Source organism: Nipponia nippon, unplaced genomic scaffold (assembly GCF_047370975.1).
Source record: "Nipponia nippon isolate SJK-2023a ecotype South Korea unplaced genomic scaffold, ASM4737097v1 scaffold_3, whole genome shotgun sequence".
Lineage (NCBI taxonomy): Eukaryota > Metazoa > Chordata > Aves > Pelecaniformes > Threskiornithidae > Nipponia > Nipponia nippon.
Window position 1 is genome coordinate 91,706,556 of NW_028262347.1, and position 27,970 is coordinate 91,734,525.

At 38.6% G+C, this 27,970-nt stretch overlaps 1 long non-coding RNA gene across 1 annotated transcript in view; it reads right to left on the reverse strand.

Annotated features, from left to right (window-relative positions):
• Positions 1-8,304: 8,304 nt before the first annotated feature.
• Positions 8,305-27,970, reverse strand: part of LOC148054769 (uncharacterized) — a 68,426-nt gene continuing 48,760 nt past the window's right edge. Inside the window, exons 3-4 of the long non-coding RNA XR_015706987.1 lie at positions 21,950-22,004; positions 8,305-8,949 (exon numbers count right to left, since the gene is read on the reverse strand). This is a non-coding gene — a long non-coding RNA (uncharacterized LOC148054769). The remainder of the gene's footprint in view (positions 8,950-21,949; positions 22,005-27,970) is intronic.

Consider the following 27,970-nt stretch of genomic DNA (forward strand, 5'->3'; position numbering starts at 1 on the left):
ACATACAGAGGGCCTCCATCAAACAACCAGACTTTTCACGCCCAGGTTAAGGTTTGACTCAGGTCCAGCAAAAATGAACACGGTTTTTGCTTTTCCTCCCAAGAAGAATGAAATTGATGGGGTTGAGACTGACAATGTTGCATCCTGGGGTAGAAAACTACCCCAAATCCTACAATCATGTTAACCACATAGTGATGAAACACTAGTGTTAACCGGTTGTTCATCTGGAACCACTGGACAGCAGTCCCAGTCCCACCAGGCAGGTGACCATGCCCCAGCACACCTTCATCAAAACACTGACAATGCACAATGTCCCTTCCCACAGCCTCTGCCTCCCAGCTATCGGGAGGCATTCACACGTTTACTGCAGGGCAGAGCTCTACACATCCAAGAATACCAAGCAATCATATATTACAAAGAGAAGTAACCCCCATCAGTAATGATATTATGTTAAGAGCTGACATTCCTCATATTATTTTGTTGGGTTTTTTTCACAGCACATTAGTCCTAGCCCTGCACCTCTGTCATTGATGCTGTAAAAATAGAGTAGAACCAGCACATAAATGGTGAGCCTCTCACAACACAGAAACATACAAATATCTCTACTGGAGACAAAATTAAAGTCTCTTATTGTCAAACTGAAAGAGCACAGAACACCTGCAAAGAACGTCACAGGTTTATCACTGCCATCAGCTGCCCAAGTCATTTAGCATCTACACAAAGAGGCTACCTAGTGACTGCTATAAAAACAGAAAAAAGAAGTACTCACCTTTGCCCTATTACTGAAAAGATGATAAAGACAGATGAGGGAGTAAATTATGGATCACAGTGAAAACCACTGAACTCATTACACCAGCCAAATAACTTCCCTTAAGCTTTGCATAAGCATTACGGTGGAGGAGCATTGTCATGAACGATAGGAAGAACAACAGAGGGGAGCTTTAGTGATATTTTTTGGAGCTCTACCTGGTCCCACTGGCATTAGCTACATTGGAAGAAATACAAAGACATTTCAAAAAACTGGTAAGTGGGAGGACAGAAGATGTCAGGATGAACAGTTAAGCAGTAGGGATCACATCTGTACTGGATAAGAAATGACAGAAGGTCAGTCCTAGAAACAGGAAAGGAATTTTTTAAAGCAGAGAAGATAAGTTTTGTTTAATGTCAGATGGGAGAGAACAGAATTGGAAAGAATAAACTTCGAAAATTGCTCTGAATACAAAACTAGAGATAGTCTGTGACAAACGAGAGAGAGACTGAGTGTCTTGTTCCTGGTCACTGACAGAACAAATACGAAAGCTGAAGACATAAATCTGATCCTAAAGTCTTTAATCATTCCGCATTTGCTTTGAAATACAAACTATCCATCTAAAGTACAAGTATCCAAACTCTTTGCAGGTATACTTGTGAAGAGTTAAAGTGTGAAATCTCTTTACGGCTCGCCAGCACCAGGGCATGTTGCACTGTAGTCACTAACCTTCTCCTGATGTCTATGGACCGCAGAAGCAGAAACGTAACGCCATTCCTGGTGTAGCTTACTGAATGCCAGTAAGTCCAAGCCTTACTGATTTTTCCCTACATTAGACCTCAATGTAGAGTTAAAGAACAAGCAGCTTTGTGCAGCACAACATAATATAATGCTCTTCCACCTGACCTCAGAGCAGCATCTACAAAGGCAAAGAAAACATCCAGGGTTTTTCCACAAGCATTATGCACCACAAATAAAATCTGCACTAGGTGACTCTACTCGCAATTTTCATAAGTAGTTATTTGAACGCAGCAAGGCAAAAGGTTGACTAAGTATATTATTTTTGTTTCTTACTTTTCTAAAAAAGACCCCCCCCCTGCACCCCGCTATAAAAATAGTGCAGGGAAAAAAGTCATTTACTTTTTCTACAGGGTTTTGACCCCCACAGTTTTCAGCTTGTTCATGAACTGCTCTTACAGAGTTCTTCCTACTTTCATGAAAATGAAGCCATGTGATTCAGCACGTTACATTTCTCTTTGACCTTCAGTTTACCTACTCTATTGGGATGCAATTTACAGTTCTGCTAGATGAAAGTGGAGTTCAGAAGAAAAAGGATGGAGTTGTTAGCAAAAACAGCTAAGCTAATTTTTGCCTGCAGCAACATTCATAAATCTACTGCAGGCAAAGTCTTAACTCTTTCACCGGCAAAACTAAGGGAAGAAAACTATTTTCCAAAGTCACATTCAAGACAAATGAATCATGTTCACTTTCAAATTTCTTAGAAATGCAGTTTATGAGAAATAAGGCCTGCAATAGCAAATGAAATTTACCAAAGGTCATATAAATACACATCTGTATACTTAAACCTAACATGAAAATGTTTCTGCAAAAGGAAAGAAAAGTAGCTGTTAAAATATAAAGTAACTGCCCATCAAATTACTTCTTTCTGCACTACAGTGAGTATGCTATATTTAATAATAGCCAAAATGCTAACTGAAAAATAATGCATTAGAAGTCTTGGTCTTTATCGATAGGCAGACAGCTTGTGGGTTGTTTGACCCAGTCCTTTTCATCCCACATCGAATCACATCAAGGCATAGCCTTTTTTCTAATGCTCCTTCACCCCTGAAATCTGTTGTTTATTTTACTGCTCTTTTGGCTAATATGGAGTAGGCAAGAACTGCCTTAATCACACATTTTAAAATAATTTCAGTGAGGCCTTTTAGCATTGATATATTGTCTTGCCTTTTGAGAGAAGCCCAGTTTTGATTCTTAGCTCAAGCTAGGTACGTGGTGATTACACATAAGTACCTGTTCAGAAGTACTGTCAGGCAGGATAGCGTTGCTCTCAGAGAAGACTGATAATTGTCTTGTATAGGTTTGATTGTGGGCAAAGCCTGGACAAAGGATCCCATGGGTTTGATAAGCAGTTGATATTCTGGGGATGTTCAAGTTTAATAAGATAATATTTTTATAACACGTATCCTCTGCGAATCTGAAATCCTGAGAAGGCAACCAGCTTGTCAGATGACAAAGATTTTCTTACAGAGGCGGTCTGAAAGGAAATCACTGCATCCCTATTATGTCTTTGTGATAGTACTGGAAACAGGTAGGCTTTTACGCAGTTGCTCCTCACACCTTGGAAGAGTAAAGGCCAAAGAGTAAAGAGCTTTAGAAGAATAGGAATTTGACTGCAGATTTTCAAGCTTGGATCCATTTCTAGTTACCTTCATTATCTGAAGGAAAAAGAAAAGAAGAGAAACTAAGATTTTATCCAAACAGCAACTTCACAGCTGCTTCTGTTGCTAACACGATCATGCCATGGAGGGAAACAGCCCACTTCCTCCTCTTCTCTGGGCTTCTACTGTCAAACACCAGAAGCAGCAACCCAGAGGTGGCTATGTTCTCACTGCTACTACCAACCCAACAAGCTACTAGAAAACAGCATTATCTGGTCAGGTTTCAGTGACAAGCTGTATGCATTACCCTCTTTGTTTCTTGGAATCCTTAATTTCTGGAGTAAAACTGTCAAAACTCAGCAAGAGCAGATAAATATTTCCTTCTTGGGAAGAGCAGCACAGCTCAGCAGGAGGCATTGGAAGCCAGCACACCCTACTAGAGCTGCAAATAAATCTTGTGTTTCTGTTCCCTAGTTACAACAGCAAATGAATGTTTAACTCTTATTGTTGCTCACTGCTAAGACTAAGATCTTTGCTGATCCTCAGTGCTTGTGGAGTGGTTCTGAGGATTAGTTGGTGGAGCCATAACTGAGGCAGACTGCAGAAAACTACTACAAGAGAAAGCAGCGGTACAAGTAGCACTGATTTCTCCATCTCTTCTGGTAGCTTTTACCATCTTAAGCTGCATCTCTCTCTGCAGAAGCAGCATGGATTGCTCACTGTTGTCACCTTGGCTTCAAGGTTTTCTCAAAATTACAGAACACATCTTTTCTCCATAGTTTTAGGTGCATTTTCCAAGAACCACCACCTTTGAACATAGCTCCTTCAGGTTATGGCAGAAGCAACCCAAACTGTAGCAATAGCAAATGTCCTTGAATGCAAACAGGGACAAAACTGAAGAGAGGGAGGAAATAAAAACCAAAGTGTTTAAGATGGAAGTGGCATTAAAATACAACTTATGCTCTTTTGTGCCAAGTATATGGGAAATTATTCAAGTTATGGAAAACTGAACTTTTGAGTCTTTTCCACTAACCTTTCTACCATCTGTTTCTTGATTCTTCCTGTGCTTTACAGGTCACCAGTGTACAAGTTACTGTCATCAGTGTCAGCCTGACTGCTCTAAACTGATCGACTGTCAAAATCACCCAGGTGATCCAAAACAAGACCTTCCTCGAGGTCACCAGTATCTTTCACTCTGGTTCCCTCTCTCAATGGCACTTCTTTCTGTATTCATCTGTATCACTCCAGTTGCTAACACAGGTATATTTCAAAGAGACTGCAAAGAGCCCTCAACTTCTTCTCTCATACAAACATAGGAGAAAGATTATGATCTTTGCAATAGCATGGGATTTTTAATTTATACCTGGGCAAATTAAAAGCCAGTCAAAAGGAAGACAGACATTTTGAAGTTAACTTTACTAATTCTTTCTCAGTACACCTTAGCCTTCTGTGCCAACCTTTCTTCCCATACTCCCTCCTTGCCAAGTATGAAATCTCTTTGGTCAGCCTCTGCCTTTTATCACAGAATTGTCCTTTATCATCACCTATTCAGAAACAGTCTCAACAGTTATAAATGGCCTCACACTTTGTTGTAAGAGGCTAAGATGTAGTTTGGAGTTCGAGTCTTGCGTTTTCTTTTGTTTCCTCTAGAAAGGTGGAATGATTCTTTGAACCAGTTTTAAACAGAAAGACAAACTCTCTTTCTGTGACCCCCAAGGCAACCTGGGACTTAGAAACTGACCTTGATTCCCCTCCTACGCTATTTTCTTCAAAGTGAGAAGCATTTTAAAAAATTCTGCTAGTGTGGGTTTTCTGAAGAAGCAGAATTATATTGTATAGTCAATGATAAATCGGATACTGATACTTACACTGAGCTTGAGGAGGTCAAGCAAGCAAAAGCACACTGGCCAGAAGCATTGCTGTAGTGACATGACGGAGCAGTGCTACTTTTGCACAATGCTCTTGTGCAGAGACATATTTACTAAGACAGACAAATTTAGAAAACTACTATCACCCTCAGTTAGACGTTATCCATGTGTCATTGAACTGCCTTTGATATGTTCATTCACTGGAAGTGAGGGAACTTAGGTACATCGGTTTTCCTGGCATTGAGCTACTTTGTCAGGGAAGGAAAAATTTCACTGCTTGTTCTGGTTGGCAAACACAAAATCCCTGAAAGACTTAACACCTATTGTTTGAGGAGCAGGAACAAAACACATTTTATCAGTGTTTGAAGACTGAGTGGTTTATAAGATTCTGATCTCTAGCTTAATTTTAATTAATTTCTTTATCTACCTCAAAGCTATCCAGGTAGTACAAACTTTCAGGTTGGTTGGTTAGCAGGGACTGTAACTACTGAAGAGATAAAGATTTTGACCCATTCTATTTCCAATTAAATTTTCATCCTCTCACTATAAATGAGGAGTGTGCAAACAAATTGTTTGAGTCTACAGCTGGTTTTGATGCCTGTAGGCCAGAGGTACTGAAATAAGAAGCTGACCTAATTCCACTAATACCAAAGGAAAGACCCTTGTCAACCTTCATGGGCTTTCATCAGCCCATGAAACAACTGCATTTCGATGAACTTGGACAATGCTTTCCTTTTTATTCTAATCTAAATCAAGCTTTTCATAAACTATATCTATTTCGTGTTCAAAAATAAGACAAGGCTGAAGGATAGAACAGTTTTACTGGAACATCTAAGCCAGGCTTAGCCAGCTGTACCTTTGAAACCACTCTTCTGTGTGATTACAGGTAACCAAGTATTACCCAGCGAAGAAATGTCATTCAAGTCAATTTCTATCTAGCTACCAAATTCAGGATTCTGTGCAAATAGCTTGTAGGCATTTCTGCTCTTTTACTGAAATAAATTTGTACTGACACCTAAGAAAAGCCTACCATCTGTTGGGAGCCAGTGAACCCTTATTATTCCTTACCTGAGATGAGCAGGCATTTAAAGGTCATTTTTCCTTGAATGTTCTTCAGGTTCCTTTGGTTAGATAGCAAAGCAAAGCCCATGTCAGTGAGAAGGTCAAGAACAGCCAAGTGACTGCTCTTAATATTAGCAGAATAATTGGGCCTAAAATATAATAAAAAAGTCTGGCACCAATAAAAAAGGAAAAGCCAAGAAAATTTCACTCTACTAACTTTTCTTTACCACCTGTGGAAATGAGCCTCAAAAGTGTTAAAAATAAAGAAATTAAGTAATTGAATACACCAAGATGTCGCATTTTCAGCTTTCAACTCTAAAGCAATCACTTGTGGCTAAATGAATTGTTTGGCTTGGGTCTTGATCCTCTTAATGAACCCAAACCCACCCAAGAGGACAACATAAACATTCATGCAGAAATATTCTGTAGTTATTTTTATCTGAAAATCTCTTCTTCTAACTTTCAGTTTTGATTGCACTGCTTTCAGCTGTGCTAATTAAGAGTCTATAGATGCTGCCTTAGCAAATGATCAAGTAGATGTACTCTGTACCATTCTATCTTTTGTTTCCTTACTCTGAATATCCTCAGTTTCCATCAATAACGCAGTTCCATCTGTTTTCAGTTGCTCTACCTTTACTTAGGACGGTGTCATTATTATCTTATATAAACTGTATCCTAAGGGAATTTAGTTTGTCATCAATTAAAAAAAAAAATAAAATTCAAAGTTGATCCTGTATCATAAACATCTCCAAAACTACACGGAGCTATGCAGCATGTGCATAAGTGACTAGGTGACACAGAGCACTACGTAAGCTTTATTCTCTTGCAATAGCACTGACACGACAAAGTGGAGCACCCTTGGTGATGAGCAGTGAACCCAAAGGTGAAGCACTACCAGAAGGTAGAGGGGAGGGCCACAGAACTGTCTTCTTAATTAGATTTAGGAAACAGCAAGACATGGAACCTTTCTTATGGGTTGCATGAAGTAATTGTATCAGCATATTTTTGTGAAGGGTTTGTTCCCTTCTGAAGTCAATGTTGAAAGCTAAAGTGTAGAGTATGCTTTAAGAACTTTAATAACATTTTGGGTTGCCAAGACCTCTGATTCTTACCAGTTCCCTCAAAAATTAGGGACCCTGGCCAATCTCAAAAATGCATGGGCAACTCTTCCCATTTAGACACCTGAATCAATCTTGCAGTAGTTCAGATCTGTCCCACATTCTATTAATGCAGGCAATATTTCCTAATTACTCTGGCTGATCTGAATAATTAGGACTTCATTCTTTTCATGAAAGTTCCCTAATATGTGTGAGCAAAAGAAGTTAATGCTAATTAACCTACCCTTCAAGTGCCCTACTATCAAAGCACATGCTTTCAACACATTTTGAAATGCAGCCTCTGACTTCAGACATTTATTGACTTACATTCCATGAAAAGGCTACATCCAACAGTAGGGAGGCTCAGACAGTATTAGCTGCCAGCCATCACTGAATAATGACGTTCTGAACCGTATTTGCTTTTACTTATCTGTAAGACAGTTATTTGTGATCCTCTCTAGTACTTTCTGTTTAACATGCAGGTGAAAAGAATCAATCTTTCTCTTGAATATAACTGGTTCACTGAGGCGCAGGTCCCCACCACATTCCAGCAACATAGATTAGGTATCACTTCCTATTGCAGTAGAACTGGGCAAAACCAACAGTTATTAGGCACATGGCAGTTGACCAGACAGCACAGCTGAGCTTGATTACCAAATGAGAATCTGTCCCAGTTCGCCGTGATCCCATACTCAAACAACATGGTAGTAGATACTCTGCAAATCCTTGCCAGATTATTTTCATGAAAATAGTTTTTACTTTTGTTTGATTATACAAATTACATCTGAACCAAAAGTGAGAAAACACTTGACTCTCACAGCCCATACTGAACTCACTACAGTTAATGTAGACGAGCCTGTGATTGGGTTCTGCTGAGGTGAAGGGGTTCACTCTTCCCAGCAATGAAGTACCAGAAAGGAGAACCACATGAAAGCAGATGATATGAAAGGATATAAAGGAGCCCTATGGATTTCCACAAGTTTTATTTTTCTGTGACACTGATGGCATTATGCAAGAAGTTACATTTCTCACTAAAATGGCAGCTTTTAACATCCTCTCTCAGGATATGCACATCACTAGAAATACCCAGGAACACTGCAATTAGAGGCCAAGATTCTGCTCTTCACACTAAGACATGAAGCACTCCACACACATCTACCTTCCAGTCTCTGCCCTCCTCCCTACCCAGGAACTGTCTGGGCTACAGCTGAAACAGGAGCGACCTGAGATCAGAGCCAGCTTGTGTTACACAGGAAACATGCACTCATGTCTCACTGGAATACCACACCACTTTAGCGTCATCCCTACAGCACACATTGGTGTTCATACCCCTAACGTGCTATAAACATTGAAATTCAGTTGTTTGGTGTGGAAACATAATCTGAGTAATTTTCAAGACAGTAAAAATCTGACTTTAGTTGCTATGTGGATTTTCTAATACAGAAAGTATTTGCAAAATAATGCAGAAAACTCTAAGATTTAAATGATTCTTTATACCAGCAGGAGAATGATTTCACCCTCCTCCTCCCAGTTTCAATATGTTTTCTGGATGAACACTGTTGCTTTTGACAGATGAGTATTAATGACACAGTACAAGCAGGAGCTATTTAAGCTTTGGCATTATACAGTACCACTCCGTGGAAATTAAACTCTGTGTGGAAGACCAGTAGCAAGGCGCTCTGTGCCACTGGATTTCTACCATGATGTTGAAGCAAGGATCATCCGGATGACAGAGTGCAGAGAGCACCCAGAACAGAAGTACCGGTAGCTAGAGTCTGTATAAGAAAGCCAAATTCAGGGTTAGGCAGAAAAAATGGTTGGAAATTTGTTGTATACATCCATTTGTTCCATTTCCCTCCAACACGAACAAATACAAGATTTATTTAGTCACAAATATCAGGTTGTGATTATTGCTGAGTCCACAAACTTGTTTGGGCTCATGATTGCAGTAGTAAGTTTTACTATCCTGGCCTGTAACAACACACACACTACTTATTAAAAGCATTCCAAATTAAAATATTTCCTTTTCAAATATTTCATTCACTACACAGCAACTATTTCCCATAACAGAGACTTACTGAAACAAAAGGGAATGCCTTTTCATACACTCAACTTGAAAGACCACTCTCTTTTCTTTCCACTTAGCAGCAACCTTTTTTCTCCCCCCCCCCCCGCCCCCCGCGGCCTTTTTTTTTCCTTTTTAAAATAACTTCTGAGCAAGCTGGTGGTCTTAAAATGTTTCAAAAGAGACAAGATAAATGTTCATCCCATTCTAGAGTCGCCAGTGCAGGATGCTGGCTATAGATGACACTACCAGGTGCTGACAACGCTCTGCCAGTTTCTACAGTTGTTTCTAGACCTGCTCTGTATCATGTGCCATGTGTTGCCTTAAAGTGAATCCTCATTTTGATTTCCTGCCTAATTGCTCAATTCAGCATTCATTTGCTAGTGGAGTCTGTCCTCTGCCAGGCTACCATGTGTTTTTCCATCATTCTGCTTCACTGTTAGAACTGATTGAACAAACAACAATCCATAATTCACTCACATTTCCACATCTAAAATGCCAAGTTGAGTCCACAGTCATATATAAAGATCCTAATAATACTAATTATTTGTAAATATTTGTATTACATATTGGTAAGAAACACACACCAACTCTGATAATTTTGCAAGTTTAAATAAACTATAATTTAGTACTGGTACTATATTGGTCATTATCTGCTATTCATTATCTTGAATCTTCCATTCTGTTAACCCCATCAGAGCACAGACAGACACAGAAACCTTTACGGTATAAATGCAAACAATGCAGGTAGCAAACAGTCTGCCAGCTGAAACTGCTTTTCAAATTAACGGTAAATACTCTTAAATATCCCATCTTCTCCTGTGAACTTCTTTGAGAAGGGCCTTAATTACTGTTCTTTAATGACCTCCAGTCTTCCTGTCCACACCAAACATGCAACAATGGACATTAGAAGTTGAGTTTGAAGCTGCTGTGAACATGAAATTCCCATTGATTTCAAGTGGAAATACACTTAGAGAAAGACATGCTTGGCTCATCAAGTTCAAGCCCTTATTCCTGAAATTAGATAACTTACAAATAGCATCAAGTAAATACAGAAAAGGGGCTCCCACGTGCAGAGTAATCTTCTCCAGCTAACATGTTAAGAGCTAGCAGTTCCAGAATGAGTCTCAGAAAAAGTAATCTTTTATTTTCTTAAGACCAAACCATAATGCCACAGACAGAAGCAATTTACAGCTCAGATTGCAAACTTAACCTTCCCACCCCTAAAATCTAGATTCCTTCCAAAAGAAAATCTGAGTTTGTGCAAAATGGAGAAAGCCACATCAGAAGTGCCTGCATAGCAAGGACAATCCAAGGCACCACAACTGCAGGGAGCCATGCTGATTGTCCTCCCCAGTTAGGTTTCCACGAGCCTATAAATAACTTGTTCTACAGTTTTATTAATTATCTCAGCCTTGAACCAAGCCTCCTAAATCCATCTTTCTTTGGATCTCTAACCTTAGAGAAACTGCACTGAATAAAGGTGTGTGTATTTGACCATTCTGTACTGGTAATCAGGCAGAAAATTGTGGGAGAGAAAGCCAGTGCAAACTGATATATCTCAATTAACCTTGAGACTAATCTGTCTCAATGAGTTTGCATATGTTCAGCCCTTCTCTTCGTAAAACAAAATTAATGTAACTTTTTCCTACATGCAGTTAAAAGACAGGAAGAGTTCTTACCCAGCCAGTTGGACACCAGGTATTTCCCTGAACACCTTCATGTATAATATCCTATTTATTGTGCTTTAAAAACTAAATTCACTCAGAACATTTATTTGTTATCTTGTGGTCAGAAAACCCAGTCCACTCCCTTTACCACTGTTTCCTCTATTTTTCTTACTCAATAGAGTGGAGGGAGCTAGCTAATATCATTGCAAGGCCACTCTCCATTACCTCTGAGAAAGGTCACAGTCACTGGGAGAGGACTGGAAGAACATAAATGTCAGTCCTTTCTTCAAGAGCAGCAAGGAGGATGATCTGGGAACTACAGGCTGGCCAGCCTTACCTCACTCCCAGGGAAGGTGGTGCAGCAAATAATCCTGGAAGCCATTTCCAAATATAGGGAGGACAAGGCGGCGACTGGCAGTAGGTTAGCATGGATTTACAAAGGGGAAATTATGCTTGAACAACCTGATGGCCTTCTGTGATGAGAAGAGTGGCTCAGTGGATGAGGGGAAAGCAGTAGATATTGTTTATTTTGATGCCGGTAAGGCTTTCAGCCCTGTCTCCCATAACATCCTCATTGACACTGATGAAGTACGGACTAGGTAAGTGGAGAGTGTGGTGGACTGGCTGAAGTGTCAGGCTCAAAGGGTTGTGATCAGTGGCAGAAAGTCCAGCCGGAGACAAGTCACTAGCAGAGTACCCCACGGGTTGATACTGGGACCAACACAATTTAACATCTTCATTAATGCCCTCGATGAAGGGACAGAGCGCACCCTCAGCAAGCCTGCAGATGATACAGAAGAGGGAGGAATGGCTGATGCACCATATAGCTGTGCTGCCATTCAGAGGGACCTTGACAAGATGGAGAAATGGGTCAATGGGAACATTGTGAACTTCAACAAAGTTCCCTGTACCTGAGGAGGAATAACTTCAAGTACAGGCTGGGGTCTGAACGGCTGGAAAGCAGCTTTGTAGAAACGTAGCCCTTTGCTGGACTCTCTCCACTATGCCTATGAAGATGATTAAGGATTTGGAGCATTGATCATATGAAAAGAGGCTGAGAGAGCTGGGATTATTCAGTCCTGAGAAGAGAAGGCTCCAGGGCCATCTTATCAACACCTCAGGGGTGAGAAAGAAGATGGAGATAGATTCTTCTCACGGGACAGGACAAGAGGCAATTCCTATTTAAATTTTCATTTAAAACATAAGAAAAAGCTGTTTTATTGCAAGGTTGATTGAACACACTAGATCAGGTTGCCCAGAGACGGTTGTGGGGTCCATATCCTTGGAGATAATCAAAACCTGAACAGACATGGCCCTGAGTAACATGGTCTAACTGACCCTGCTTGAGCAGGGTTATTGGACTAGATCTCCAGAGGTCCCCTCCAGCCCCAATGATTCTGTGAAAAACAAGGCAATAGGATAGCCCATTCCGCTTTGTCCACTCAGAGAATGGCTCATAAAGGAGACAGACCTGAACACTCCAACAGGAAAGTGATTTACAAAACAACATTTGTTCTGGCTGACTCCGCAAGCCTCACATAGCTGCACTGCAGCCTGACAGTACAAACACCAGCCAAACCTTCCTCTCCTTCTGGCTCTTCTGTCAAAAGCAGAAAAGTTTCCAACTAACTGAAAATACATTGGTGAACTGAAGTTCTTCCCTTCCAAACAAGGAAGGCTGCTGTACAAACAAAGAGATGCCAAATGAATATTTTATCTTTATCAAGAGTCTCCAGTAGCTTTTAGTGAAATCCCCAAACAAACAAGAAGTTTCAAAATAATTATATTTTAGTTGCCAGTCTTTTTTTCAGGGGCATCCTAAACCATAAAAAACTAGCCTCTGGCATGAAATTTCCAGTGCACCTTCATGGCCAACTCACCAGTATTCCAAGTCTGATACCATATGTAATCTTTAGTGCTATTTAGTGAAAGAATCATACTGATTCTTCAACTGTTCCTTAATTGAACATGTGTTCATTTGAAATAAATACAACTGCCCCTCCACAGAGTGCTGCTAAAAGTTGGCTCCAGAGGAGCAAGCGGACCGATCCCTCTCACAATGCATTACGAAGAGCACAATTTGCAGCCCTGAACAGGGGTTGCAGACGAGGAAAACTTCAAAGCAAGATTTTAAAATTTTGTATCAGATGTTAAAACTGTCTAAAATCAGAAGTCTAATCACAGGATATAACATCAAATATTCAAATGACTCTGCACTATTACACAAAGAGAATGAGAGAGAGTGGTTAAAAATATTTTGCCATCTTAATCCCAATTTGAAGAAGCTGGGATTTTTCTTCCATCTTACAGATTAGCTAAAAGCCTGCCAAGAAGGTTAGGAGACAAAGAACAACGTAAGGAGCAAAGAAACTGAAGAAATAATTGAAACCTGTCTGAAGATTTGTTTTCTTACGATTTCTATTAAGTTAACAACTTATTCTGCTGTTTCATTGTTAGGGTGTTGGATTTTTATTTTTTTTTTTAAATTCACTGCTTTTCAAATACTAACCTGTTTCTTTCCGTGATATTAAAATTCTGAAACATCCAGATTTAGATTTACACGTTTTGCTAAAATTTTATGGAGTAATAGGCAGCCACAATTCCTGTGAATTTTCCAACTTGGAACAAGGAATTTGTGAACCTGCCTGATGACAGTGGCATGGTTAGAGTGAGGAAGCAACTCTGTTTTCAGAAGAATCCATATGTATGTGGCATGTCATTGTATGCATATTCTGGCAGATTTTTCTAAAATATCACGTAATTTGGGACCATCCTTCAATGAGATTTGTGCTCCTAAATCCCACAGGCAGATTTTAATATCCCTTGTTTTGTGGTATTTAGACCTTCTTTTGCTTACAGGTATAGATCTATATAAATCCATAAAATTAATGATATGAAAAAATATTCTTAAACATGTTGCATCACCTGAAATCAATCTACAACAGCTAAATTAGATACAGATAAGGTATAAAATTCTTACTTTGAACTACAGGAAAGCTTGACTTTCAGCTGGCTAATGCAGCTGGACTTAATCTTAAAAAAGAAGTAAAATATTCTCAGCTTAGGATCTGAGAGAGCAGAAATTACATTTTACCTGTGACAGTTAATTCTGGCATGCTGGAAGCAGAGAAGCAGTAATGACAGCGGCAAGGCAGGGCCAATCTTGTGCTGCAGTTCTACCCTTTCCCTCCCTGCCCACTGCTGCATTTCTCTGTATCTCTCCAGATGCACATCCCTCATCCTAAGTACTAATTCTTTCTCTACTTCAACACACCAGTTGTGAATTCCCTAAAAAAAAACCCCAAACCACCCAACAAAACAAAACCAAAATAAACCCCAAAACAAAAACACCACACAAACAAAAAAACACACACAAAACTTCACAACAATATCAGCATGATGAATCTATAAAGATGAGGTTATCGTGTAGGTTATTTGGATACTCTCCTTTCCCACAACAATTAGTTTGGGTGAAGTGGGCAACCTTTAATGAAACAGACATCTTTTCAAAATTCATCATAGGAATCAGTTAAATTTACAGCTAGCCCTAATTTAATCTTGACCCATGTTTGAACACATTGTTAGCATGTCATTAAAATGGGTAGACCTATCTACATATGGAGATTAATTCCAACAGGTGAAAGTAAATTACAGAATTTATTACGCATATGACAATTAGCAGTATCTTGGGATAAATGTCATGATGTATTTGGAGACAGCAAGCGGGCACAACCATCTGCGATGGCTGGCTACAGCGTGGGAACACATCCAATACACAAACATAGAGAGGTTTCAAGAGCCCGATGGAGGTGTGCAGCATCGCATACCAAAAGCTTCCTGGATGAGATACAGCATGTTCTCAGACCATATGTCTGCTCCAGAGAGGACTGTGAAGTAGTGTTTCACTCATTGTTTTTCACCCTACTCACTCCTAGTAACTCCTGACTCTTCAGTGGAAAGAGGCACTGCTTGTTCACAGATGCCAGACTCCCATATACCATCAGTGCTCCATTACTTGGTGGTATGGACAGGCAGAGCCTAAACAGCAGAACCCAGAAGGCAAATTAATGACAGGGCATTTCGCAGAGCACAGTGCACCCATATGTCTGGGTAGGGAATGCCCATGGCAATAAGCACTTATATGACTCATGCAAAAATATTTGGAAACCCTGTATTATTTTGGGCTGTTTCAGTTCAGGCTCACCATCAAAATATGCACATCTCCCCACAATCACACAACAGAACACCTCCAAAACCCAGAGGACAAGGTGACGTAGTGCTAGGGCATGGATAGCTCTGCACAAATGCCTGATTTCCCATGGAACTAATGCCAAGCTAGACCTAACAAATTCACCTGAACTTCCGCTAATATGGTAAACACGTTAAACTAACACAGTACAGTTCTTTATGTTTCCAGTTCCTGGAGTATAGTAATGACACTGGCTAGCTCTGCTGAAAGTCTATTTCATTCTGGCAGACTTATTAGAGTGGGCTGCAAGCCATGCAAAAGTCAGTTAATTGCTTTCACATCTGAGACCAGCAGAGAGCGGGGCCACTGTTTTTCTGTTGCAGTGCACGTGAGTCACCAGGACCCACTGTACCTAACTTGGCACTACAGGGAGCTACCTGAATCCTGCACCTGCAGCATGGAAAATGCACAATCCAGATAAACTACTCATGGATAACTGAATGTTCATCACACTATATCTAGAAGTACAGAGTATATCACCACAGTGAATACGTGCAGACTTTCGTGCTGTCCCAGCTGAATCCTGACGATGGAAGTTTCCTGCTTTTCTGTAGTACAATCTAGAAACAGTTGTGCAATTTCACAACTGTAAGATCTGTTCTGCTCAGAATGCAACGTTGCTGTCACTCCTGAATACCGTGAAAGCATCACTAGCCTTCTACACGTGTAGTACTGTGCTAAAGCTACAGAAATGCTCACTTGCAAATGATACACAAACTTACATACCTCATTATGTTATTTTATTTTGTCTTTGTTACTCTGCCCACTCTTCTACTCTTCTTGTTCTCTCTGGACCATACAATTACAGACAGAGTCAAGCATAAGTTAACGTTTTACACATAGTACAGGCTCCTTCCATACCTACTGTTTGTGAGCTTCAGCATGCCCCAGTAGAGCAGTGCTATTATTCTAAAGGTTGTTGTCTTCCTTCAGAGTTAATTATGATTTTAACATGGGAAAACTACCTATACTTCTGTCAAACAATATTTAGATTTGCATTAATAAGTGCAAATAGACATATGTTAGAGGCTATTTATTAGGTAACAAACATGAGAAGTGTAAAAAAAAAAATCATAAAACCCCTGAGAAAAATCAGACTTTGATATTTTGACAGTTGTTTAACCTACAAAAAATGTTTCAGTAAAGAAAACTCTCATTGCCTACCCAGTGAAGCATACATGAATCCTTCTTTTCTGAATAGCTTGACAAAAGTGGGATACGGAGTTCATTATTTACGTCAGGAGGCCTGTTGCCTTATGCTTCATTAAATTTGAAGACTGAATTACCACTTGAATGATCTCTAGTAAAAAAGATCACTTAAAACCTTTCCAGCAGATTAATAATTCTAAAGAACTTTGTTAATTTTCCAGTACTACTAAAGAAAAAAAAAATATTTATCAGGTTCAAACTAGAGACTGCAAAAGCAAATACTGACACACGAAGGGGTGAGGGGAAAAAGGTAGGTCTGCAGAATTCAAACATGCCATCACAAGACTAATTTTGCTCCTATTAACATAGGGGATAAGGCTAGAGAAGTTTCAGAAACCCCCCAGCTAAGACAGGTGCTTTGAAAATCAAAAGCTATCAATCCTGGGCTGCAATTTCTGCAAACTGTTGGAGTTGGAACTGTTAACTAACAATACAGTTAATACTCCTACTCACTTTCATGCTTCTGCAAAGCCCTGCAAAAAATAAATAAAAACCTACTCGTCTTCAACAAACCATACAATAAAATTGAGCTCAAGTTTAATGGAGGACTGCAAACATTACGTTTTGCTTGACCCTACTCAAAAGAAGAAAGTCATCACACTCAGCCATCCTCAGCAGCTGTGCCATCCTATCAGTCAGGAGTCTGATATAGTTGGCAGAGTCCACTAAACAGAAGGAAGTCATATGTGACATGCTGATCTGCTTATATTAGGCAAGTAAAACAAATACAACAAATATTTTAAATTTAAATAAATCTGAGCCAGGAGATATAGATGCGAAATACAGATATGACAAACAGGTCATATTCTAAAACATATACCTTTTTATTATTTGGAATTTACTTTACCTCCAATGGCACACATTGCAACGCCTATGCAACAAACCAGGATCCAAATACTGCAAATCTTGCCCCTGCTTTGATCAAGCAACTGATCTGTCTGCTCCTCTCCCCATCTCTCCACTTTCTGTATCCTAGAAAACTTTGATACATACCTCATCCTTATTTTCCTGGTTGAATGGTTTACAAGTGGGTTATCTCCTCAAATAGCTGAGGTATCACGAACGGCTGCCAATCTTACCACTTGCATATGGAGAACAGGAAGGGGCTCAGACATCCGAGAATGCTCTCCCTTAGGAGATCGAGGAAATTAGCTGAGATCTCAACTCATTGCAGAACAGGGACCAGACTTACCCTGCAGAAAGGGTTTGTTCAGGTTCCAGGCATTATTAGCCTCATGCTTATCAGATGCAAATTAATTTTTTCTTGAAGTGAGTATTAGTTTTCCAAAAACAAATAACTACCATATTTTGATGTGATGTATGTTGAATAAGAGAACTTGGATATCCTGAATAAGAGATAACTGAGATAACTTGGGGCCAACTGAATCAGAACAATGACTTGAGACCCCGGAGAGCATAAGAAGCAACCCTAGAATGAAGCAACGTTGAGAAATCCCATTTCATTGTATTGTTTGGTTTCCAGAGGGCTGGTACTGGCTTTCTTCCAGAAATGCCCATTTGGAATTACATAGGCGGAAGCACCTTTAAGCCAGCAAGAATAGCCTGATGGGCTGGAAAACAGTGACATCTATCTTCTTTCCCCAGCTGACAACAGTTTGTTGGAAAGCCTCTGCTGCGTGTTCGTAAACTTCCCTTCTCTAGCTAATTTCCCTGCCCCCTGAAAGGCATACTTTAAACAAAAAGAAAATTTTACTGAGATTTTTATTGTCTACATTCCCATTATCATCAACTTTATTAGGTTTTCTAGAATACCATTTATTGCCACTGGTGAGAAGGTAACCCAGTTCACATTACTGTACCATTTTATAGTTCTCTGTTGGGAGAACACAAGGTTTCAGAGAAAACTATTACAATTATTTATGCAGAAAATTGATATTTTGGGTGGGGCCTTTTTATCATGGTAACAGTTATAGGCCTTGGAAAATTAAATTTATATAGAAAATTATTTTACACTAAAAAAAAAATCTGTCTTTTTTGCTGTCAAAATTGTATATCGCTGTTCATCACAAACTTATGAAAATCAGTGTTCTGATTATAGCATTATTTCTATGAATAACCTTATTTAGACGATGTACTGTGATTTATCTTTAAAGCCATTTCTAAGGCGTTACTATTTTTAAACATTGATCTAACAAAAGTTACAATAAAAAGTTACGAGATTGGTACAAATGAAATAGAGAAAAGATGCAATAGAACAACTAGGAAACCAACTTTTAGAGCATCTTGAAACTCAAAAGAATTATATGATCTTATTTGTCACAGAAGATTTAAAACACGCTGTATCCAGAAGCGCTTTTTTAACCTTTGGTGGTTTTCTATCTTTTTTTTTTATTTATTTTTTCAGTATTCTCTAAAAATGAAATCAAGTAAAAAAATAATAGTTGTAATTAGTAGCTTCGTTTTCTAAAAGGGCTACAATTAAGGACTAAAATTCATTACAAATTTAATGCTAAAGTGTAATTGTGAGCCTTTTATTCAAATATTCTATAGTACTGTGAAATTGTCAGCCAAATACAGCTATGATATTTTGGTACCTGGGGCTCCTTTCTCCCTCCAGCCTAAATCCACGAAGGACACCCCCAATTCCCTAAAACAAAGACGAGGCTAGCTGCGGGGCTGGAATTCTTGAAAGCAACACTCCTGCTGGATTTTTACTTCCTATGCCTCACTCTCAATTCCCCTAGGTTGCATGATCCTCTCCCCGATTGCCAATGTGGGCTATTAGAACAATCTTAATTCAATGTAGCTAAAACAATTCCTGCCTTACCAGTTGCCCCTTTCAAGCACAAAGGTTTAACATACTTTGAATATATGGAGAGTAATTCCAATTCAATACTATTAATCTCTACAGAGAATCTTCAGTGCAAAGTACCTCAGGATTATAAAACAGCCTGGCTGTAGCTCTCTGGTCAAACTGGCTGACCTCCAACCACTTCAATTAACTGTAAAAGTGAAATAGAGTAGTGCTGCACTCAGGGAAAATACTGCAAGGAAAAAGAGCCAAAGAGTTGTTTCAGGAAACCTGAAAGAATCGCAAAGGGCCCAGTACAGTTTACACCAGTCAAAAGCCAATGTTGAGCAACCTGATTTTTCCAAGTATGTTTTTTGGATACTGTCTGTAGCACTAAGATCCTTTTCAAATGTCTTTATATAAAGACCAAACTAATCAGCAACCCACAGATAACCGAGATACAGTATCTTATTAGTCAGCCTTACTGTAAGTGCAAATGCTTGACACAAATCCTTGACATCTGGGAAGAACTCCAACCATTACATCTGGGAGGATTTCTGTATCCTTCTGTATCCTTCGCAGCAGACTGTCAGTTGCTTATGTTTCCCATGTAAATTGGTATCAGCAAGGTTGTAGTCCTTTACATTACGTGTGACAATCCCAAAACATATGTGCTTCTGAATGAAATGTTATTTGGGATTTTAAATATGTTAAAGTTTTAAAGAGAAAATGTAAACTGTGAGGACATTGTAGCTGATAATATGCTAATGGCAGACAGTCAATGTAAAGATTGTCAAAAGTAAGTCATAAAAGAACATTCACAAGACAAGATCTCTTTTCAAGAATTGTTTAAGTGCTGGGAACTTCTCATACTACCATGACCATGCTCCTGTGATGTTCTTTGTGATGTGAGCCATAAGTCTATCTGTCTTATGTTAGCTGTAGCATTTTCAAAGCCCACCCACGAGCAAGCTTTCAAATACACGATGCCTAAGATGCCTAAGGAGGCAAGTTGAGTGATTCTTAAAATATTTAGGAGAATAAACTCGCTTTTTCTCCAAAGAAGCAACAGGGAAACCTAGAGACAGCATATATACTGTATGACTAGCTGAAGACTTCGCAAAGGTCAGTCTATTGTATCATAACGAAGACCATATCCTCAACCAGAGCATGCACAGAGGGCGTGGGGAATGTCAGTAGCTAAACTTTGCTGTTCTTTAAGTACACTTGAAAGCCAGAAATAGGGCTTTGATTTTCCTATTATCACAGTTCAAGCATATGGACAAAATCATACCACATGCCGATGTGAAAGCTCCACTCCACTGACAACGTAGTGCGCCTTTCTGAACTGAAGTCCCCATTCACTGAATCACTTAAGTTTGTACTGAAGAGCTCTACTGAATCAAGTGTGAAGGTTTCGAGTATTAGTAGTTCTCATGTACTAATTTATGAGCAATTCTTTCACAGAAACTCATGGGGTGAAGTCTGCATGAGACACTGCATGAGCCTCACACGCTCAACATTTTCAGCACTCGGGCTGTCTTACTCTAAAGAATAATCCAATACCTATGGTGTAAGAGCTTCTAATTATGGTAAATTACTAGGCTGCCCAGCTTGAGGAGTTTGCCTTTTCTTTACAACTGACCTGAGTCAAACAATATTCTGAGAATATTCTAAAGCAGTGGCACAGCACCTGTCACAGGGGACCAGGGAAGGCAAATTGCAGAACCCATCTTTGTGGTCCACAATGCACAAGTAAGGCTGATACAGCTCTACGAATTCCAGGTGGTACATGCAGTGCCCCAATATTTGTGTGCAGTCTGTTGCACTGACGCATTAGGCCTTCGTTAGCGTATAATACTTCATATACATATAATACCTAGACCTATTGCACGTAATACCTAATATAAATAAAATATGAAAATACTGTTGAGCCTTTCTCAATTTGAAATTTCACATATGCTTCATTTTCAAGAACGTGGGGAGGATGAGATGCTACCAAATGTGAAGAGCAGCTCAATTATTGCAGTATTCATTGATGTTTCTCTTTAAAAAGATCAGATGCTTAATTTCTTACCCCTAACCTCAATACAAATAAATAACACAACATACAGTTTGAAACATACAGTTTCAAAATGCATTTGGGGACACAGAAATGCCCAATCTATTTACAACACAGATTCAATCCACCTCATCGTTATAACCCCTTTAATTTTGTCTGCTGAGCCAGTTCTGTACCCGAAAAGCTTTCACATTTTGATTTGCTAACATGTATGGATTTTCACTATCAAGATTGCTCTTAGTCAACAAAGAAGTAATTACTTTAATGATTATTCTACTAATTGCTCAACTACTCAATAGAAAGGGAAGTAATTACTAAACTAATTCAACCATCACCAAAGAAATGATGGACATACATTGGTTGGAAATACAAAATATAATTTGTAAAAATGATATGTTTATTTAATTAAACAACGAATATTTAAGAATGTGTTTGAAATTCCATGTGATTTAGTTCAATCTAGAAAGACTGCTCTCAAAAATGCAACACTAACTTCAGCAAAAAGGAAAATGCAATATGCACAACTTAACAGTAGGCCCTGGTATTTATTCTCACTGCAGAAAGTACTAACAATTGCGCATCAAAGTGAATCGTATTGATTGAAATTCAGACAGATAAAGCACACTACCAAGGCACTCGGCAGATCAATGTATAACATCCAATCTAGAAAAATACAAATGGCCAAGAAAAAAAAATAATCTCTCCAAGGTTACAACAAACAAACAAACAAATAAAACCCCAAAACCATACAAATAAAAAAATCCCTACCTTTTTCTTGGGTGTGATTGGTTGAATTTTTTTCTTTCATTGAATACAAGTGAGCCTGAAAAAATGAAAAACAAAATTCACAATAATGTTCCATGGGAAACTATTGTAACAACTGATTTGCAGTAGTTTAAGGACTGGCTTTGTTTGGGGTTTTTTGCCAAGTCATTGTATGAGTACTCTCTCAACATTGCAATTATATCTTTTAGGTGAAGTGGACAAATTTCAAGACACCAGTAACACTGACCATAATCACACTGAGTTTCTGACTGATTATATATGGGAAATATATACAAGGCAGATCTACTGATTCAACATGAAGTTTTCTTTAAACTTACTCTGATGGAACATGCATGTGGCTGGCAAATAAAATTATAAATATGAAAAGAATGTCCAGTAATAATTCATTCATCAGATAAACAAACCTATTTAAAATGCAATGTATTATAATAATTCCCTGCATAAATGTTTTGTGACCAAAACCAATCCAACAATTTTAGATTATAAAAATATAAACATTTTTATTTTCAAGTCAAAACAGAACATAAAAGGAACACCGACATTTTTCTAAAAGCATGTTATGACTGACCAGGTATGGCAAAGCAAGAGACTTAAAAGAGAAATTATGATTTGTTAACAGTTTTGGGGCTTCTTGGCTTCGTACAGGTTTCTACCAAAAGAACTTGCTGAAATAATTCTAAATAAAGGGTTATTTTGCCAGTAGATACTTGTGCTTCTTTGATAAATACAATACCATGCAAACGCTGAAAGAAAACTTCCTAGATGAAGAAGAAAAACAGTTAAAGACCACAGAGACAAAAATACAGAAGTGGAGAAGATGGAATGTAAGCATATACAGATAGTCTGGAAATCAATGTACTATTTTATTCTCAGTGCCTTTTCTAAGATTTATTTCTTCAAATTAAAGAAAAAAATCCTCAAGTAGTCCATGTTGATTTAAGATGTGACTCTACCATCTGCAGAGTCTTAAATCCTTTCTTCAGTGTAAGATACCCATGGAAAAAATTCCAGACAGAACAACTGTTTCTCCCAATTATCCCCATCAATAAAACCAGAGCTGTATTTTTAGGGATTATATTTCTAAGTCTAATTGCCTAGTTAATGCATACACGACAGTTGCATTTGACTAGGCTTTCAGAAATCATTGTAATAACTAGAAACTTTGGCCTCTGAGAAATGTAATTCGGTTTTCAGGGATTTCTGAACATCTAGCGACAATATGGCCCATGGTTGACTATCAAAAATGTGAGCTGTTTATAAGAACAACATGGTATAAAATATTGGCACAGTAGACCATCAGTTACAGAGCTGCCAAGCTATTTTATTCACTTGGCTGGGAGGGGGAAGGGGACAAGAGTGTCGGTAAAACCTTGGTAGAAGGCTCCTGCAGAATTGTGTTGCCTTCTCTTTTAATGCATGACATTGACTACCAAATTTTAGGAGTCCAGGATTATTACAACCTGGCCGTCGCAACCAAACCCCACCAAACTGGAGTTCTATCAAAAGGCAGTTCCTTGCACCACAGACCCTCTGCTATAACATGACCTGAAGACATCTCACACATCCGGACAGGGAAACTTTATCTTGGCTACGCCCCTATGTAGAACAGATAAGAACAATCAAATAGTAATTGCAGTTTTGGTAAGCTGCAAAAGTCAACTAACTAAGCTTCTCTGTCCTTCATCAATTCAAGCTGGCAGCAGACACAAACACACACTAATGAGACATTAAGACACTCCCCGATTTCTTCCTGGATCAAGGATGATCCTCTGTTTCCCTTACCCAATCATTTAATATAATTAAAACAGGGAATCTTTCCATTTTGCATCTTATTTGATGCGTTTTTGTCACTTGCTATATGCTAGGTTTCAGTCTGAGCGCAGAGGTTTTTTGGAGCAATTTTGGACTCTTATTCCATCCATTCACATCCATTAGAAAAGGGAAAAGATGAGCAACTTTACCCAAGGATCCTCTCATTTACATTCGGCACAAAGCTGACCAAAAAAAAACCAAAACAAAAAAATCTTTCTAGGACAATGATTTTAAAGAGTTCCTTCCTCCTGTTGACTTTCTTCTCTCTTTTCAACATATTAGCTCAGATGTAGAGTCCTCAGTAGAGCAGCCTGCGCTTGTACAGCTGCCCCTCTCACTGTTAGGCCTTTGATGGATTTCTCTGCTGTGGAGATGCCAGCTTTTGAAGTGGCAACCTGGTCATCTGAGGTAAGATTTCCATCTAGAAGTTCCTCAAAACTCAAAGCCTGATTGATTTCCTCCTCTGTGATGTACTTAAGGGCCTCAGCATAGAAGTCTGAAATGCATTCAAAGCATTAGTGTCTGTGAAGAGAGCATGCTGACTAAAGGCCTAGTTCTACTTTGTCATTAGCTGCCAATCCTTGTCCTCTCCCTGACATTTTCCCGAAAAAAGAAAAGACACTAAATCCAGAGTTCCATCTAACTTTGAGTTGGTGAGTTCAATTTTTGCTTACACATGCAAATCAAGAAATCAAAATGGATTACAGAAAAGAAGATAAGTAAGTAGAACCAGTTCTTTATCATTGATAATTTTCAGCAAGTTCTAACACTACAAAATAAATAACAGCACTTCTGTACATCTGACAGGCAATTATACAACAATTAGGCAGGAGATTTTAATTTTCTGGTCTGCACATTGTATATGGAGATTTAAAAGAAGACCTGAAGATGGCATTCTCTCAATTTCCCATATTTGGGAATAGGATACTGTAAAAATGGGATACTCTCAAGCTTCCAAATTTTTCCCCTCTTTAAATTGTTCTTTGAAGATTGTTTCTCGTTCCCCTTCCAGCCAGGTACTGCCCTTAGCCCTTCCCTTTCTCCTCATTCTATATATCTGTCTCTAAACACTCATTCAACTGCAGCACCTCTGGGAACAACTCATGAATCTCTGTCCATTGGAAATCTCCCATTCTTCTGTCCAAACTGAAGTTTCACTGCATCTCCTTGGTATCTTGAGAACATTTGGATGCCCTTGTTTGCTCAATGTGGCAAACCCACAGCTCTTAATCTCTCTGTGCAAGGCTGTCCTACCACCTCTTTAACACGTCTGAAAACAGGACCAGCTTCCCCATCATTGCAGCCTATAACTGAAAAAGCCGTGTTACAGTACATAACCACACATGTAAACACAATAGTACAGAAGTGTCGTCATTATTCTCCAACAACTAAAGGTTTTCAGCACAAACAAGGAAGTTCTTTATTTATATACAGCCACTATTCTTGAAAAACAGTAAACTTTTTTATCTTTTGTTTTCTAAGATGGCAATTTTAGACTATCTGGCATTTCAGCAATCATATCAGTTCACAGCAATGCGTGATTCATTAATGGGTTCATCTCCATCTGTAAAATTCTAAGGCAATTAAATAGGAATTGGTGTTTCTCCAGAGAGGCTTCTCCAGTTAAAAATAAAATAGAAGTTAGACAGTGACTGACATTATTTATATCAACAATTCTACTGGAATGATAATACAGCAGCTTTCACATGCAAATATACGTACATTTAAATGATTCAGGATGGATTAAAATAAGGAGCTTAATACATTTCTTTGCTTGTGCTCAATCTTTTCATTTGCTTAAGATTCTTATGAAAGATGCCTCTCAAAGCAATTCTTTTGGACTGTGAAGAAATGTCAATACACTACACTGAAAATATTCTTGCCACATACGAAAGAAATAGCAAGTGGTTATAAAGATACATAAACAGCTTGTTATAAAAAAGTTTACTCAAATCAGCATTCAACAACACACAATCTGAAGAAATAACATAGGTTTGTTTATGTCACTAAAATACTAAAACTTCCACAGGGGATAGGATAATTTCCACAGGATTTATCATTAAAAGGTGAACCTCACAAACAGATTTGAATCTACAGTAACTATGCCTCTTAGCACACTTAAAATAACAAAGCGCCAGCACAACAGGCTGGGTCCCACTATTGGTTATCTCAGCAGATGCAATAATGGTTCCTTTCCAGGGTTAAACAACCAAAAATAAGGTCATATCTGGAAACTTACATTTGTGTTTTCTGTGCAGTATTTATTCATTGGACAAATACTGGAAAAAATAATTTACATTGAATTTTCACAAGCATATTTCCTCACTACCCCAAGTTTAATGCCCTTTAACTGTAGCATGAAGCTACATAGAAACAAACAGTAAAACTGAGTTCAGATACTAATATTTCATTCTGTGAAAAACAATACTTTGTTTGCAAGGCACTACAATACAGAGATTAGCATACCATGATGTATCACTACAGAAATACCACAATACATTTCTCAAAAGAGTGACACACACATCTGAGGTTTTCTCTCCTTTCTTGTTTATGCTAAATTCTTTACTTTCAGTTATCTCAGCATTGCCAATAACCAAGCAATTGCACAGTAGTTAAAATTTCTTTTGAAATTTCTGATCCTGACATTCATGTGATCAATAATGAATTATTATAGACACTAAAGTGAAATTTCCATTCCACAAGGCTAGAAAGTAAAGCTTGAGCAACCTCTAAAATGCCTTCATAGAGACAGCAAATAAAACAGATGCTAGTTTAAAAAAGAAAACCCTCATCACTTCAAGCCAATAATGATTTTTAACACTTCAGACTGGCAACAGCGTGATCCAAAGTGTGATTTTTTTAGTTTTATCTGTAAAGTTAACACATTATTAATTAGCATTCTTTTTGAGGTCAAAATTTTGCCTGTCATTACATGGTGTCCATATGTTTGGGTGGGCTTTTTTCATAAAATTCTACAGTGTCTACAGTGTTTGGGTGGGTTGAGAGGGTGATAAGCATTTGTGCCATCAAATATAGAAACATTTTTTTTCTTCATGTTAAGACCTCAAATTTAATGACTTGCATTTGTAAGTTTATCGAAGAAAAATCGTACAAAACAATTATCCAACTGAATAGAACTTAAATGTCCTGTGAGATTTCTTAATTCTATTTCAAAAGGCTTACATGAAAGCAGGCTTCTCTTTTGGACAGCAAAAATACAAATCTTCAAAACTTTGACTTCTTCCTGACCTGCTTATCAGATTCTTCCTATGTCCTCATGAACAATGTCTCTCCTTCTTATATTTAACTAGCATTACAAAATGCTGTTATAAAATCACTCATGCTGTTGTTTGGGCTTCCCTATGAACAGGGTCAGTAGTTCCAAACTGACCTTGCTGCTAAAGACTGGCTGGCCCCAAAGTTTCAATCCGCCAGAGCATGGAGGGGCTGAAGCTTTCCAGTGGAGCCGACAAGGCAACGAAGGCTGACTGGCTCTGCAGGAAACTCCATTAGCCAAGGAGTTGTTCTTCGAAATCTTACTCCACTGTTCAGCAGTCAGGGCTGCTTGCTGGCTGCCACAGCACACTTACTTCAAAACTGTGAGGCTATCTGTACATGCCACCAATAAGAATAGACAATTTCCAGAGTAGCAAGAAAAAGACGTTCTTCTGATCCCTACAAAAGCTACAGAAGAGACAAAGGACAAAGGCTGGAGCAGCTAATTCATTAGCAAAGGTACTCTACTTATAACTCTGATATATCATCGTACAAGAATCAGCAAATAATACCAAACTAGCCACTCTATCTCCCTGGTCTCTTTGGAAAAATGAGTATCATCTCTTGTCCATCATACTTGAAGAATAATGAAATGTGGTGAGAAGAGTCAAAATTCACATCTGCTCTTTGAAAGGAAATGCAGATAGAAGGGAATTCAATCTGCACATTATCTTTTTATATCAGAGAGATTAGCATTATGCATTAAATATATTAACCTGACCCCTTTCTTATTTTCTTTCTCAGTTCACTCCCACACACTCTGTATATAGATTAGAATGGCCTCTTCGTGTCCAAATGTTCACAAACCTAGAACACAGTGCTGAAATGCACTTCAGCACAAACAAGGGGTAAACTCTAAGTACGTTTTCTTTCAAAAAGCTCTGCTGATAGTCTATGGCATTATCTGTAAGTTAC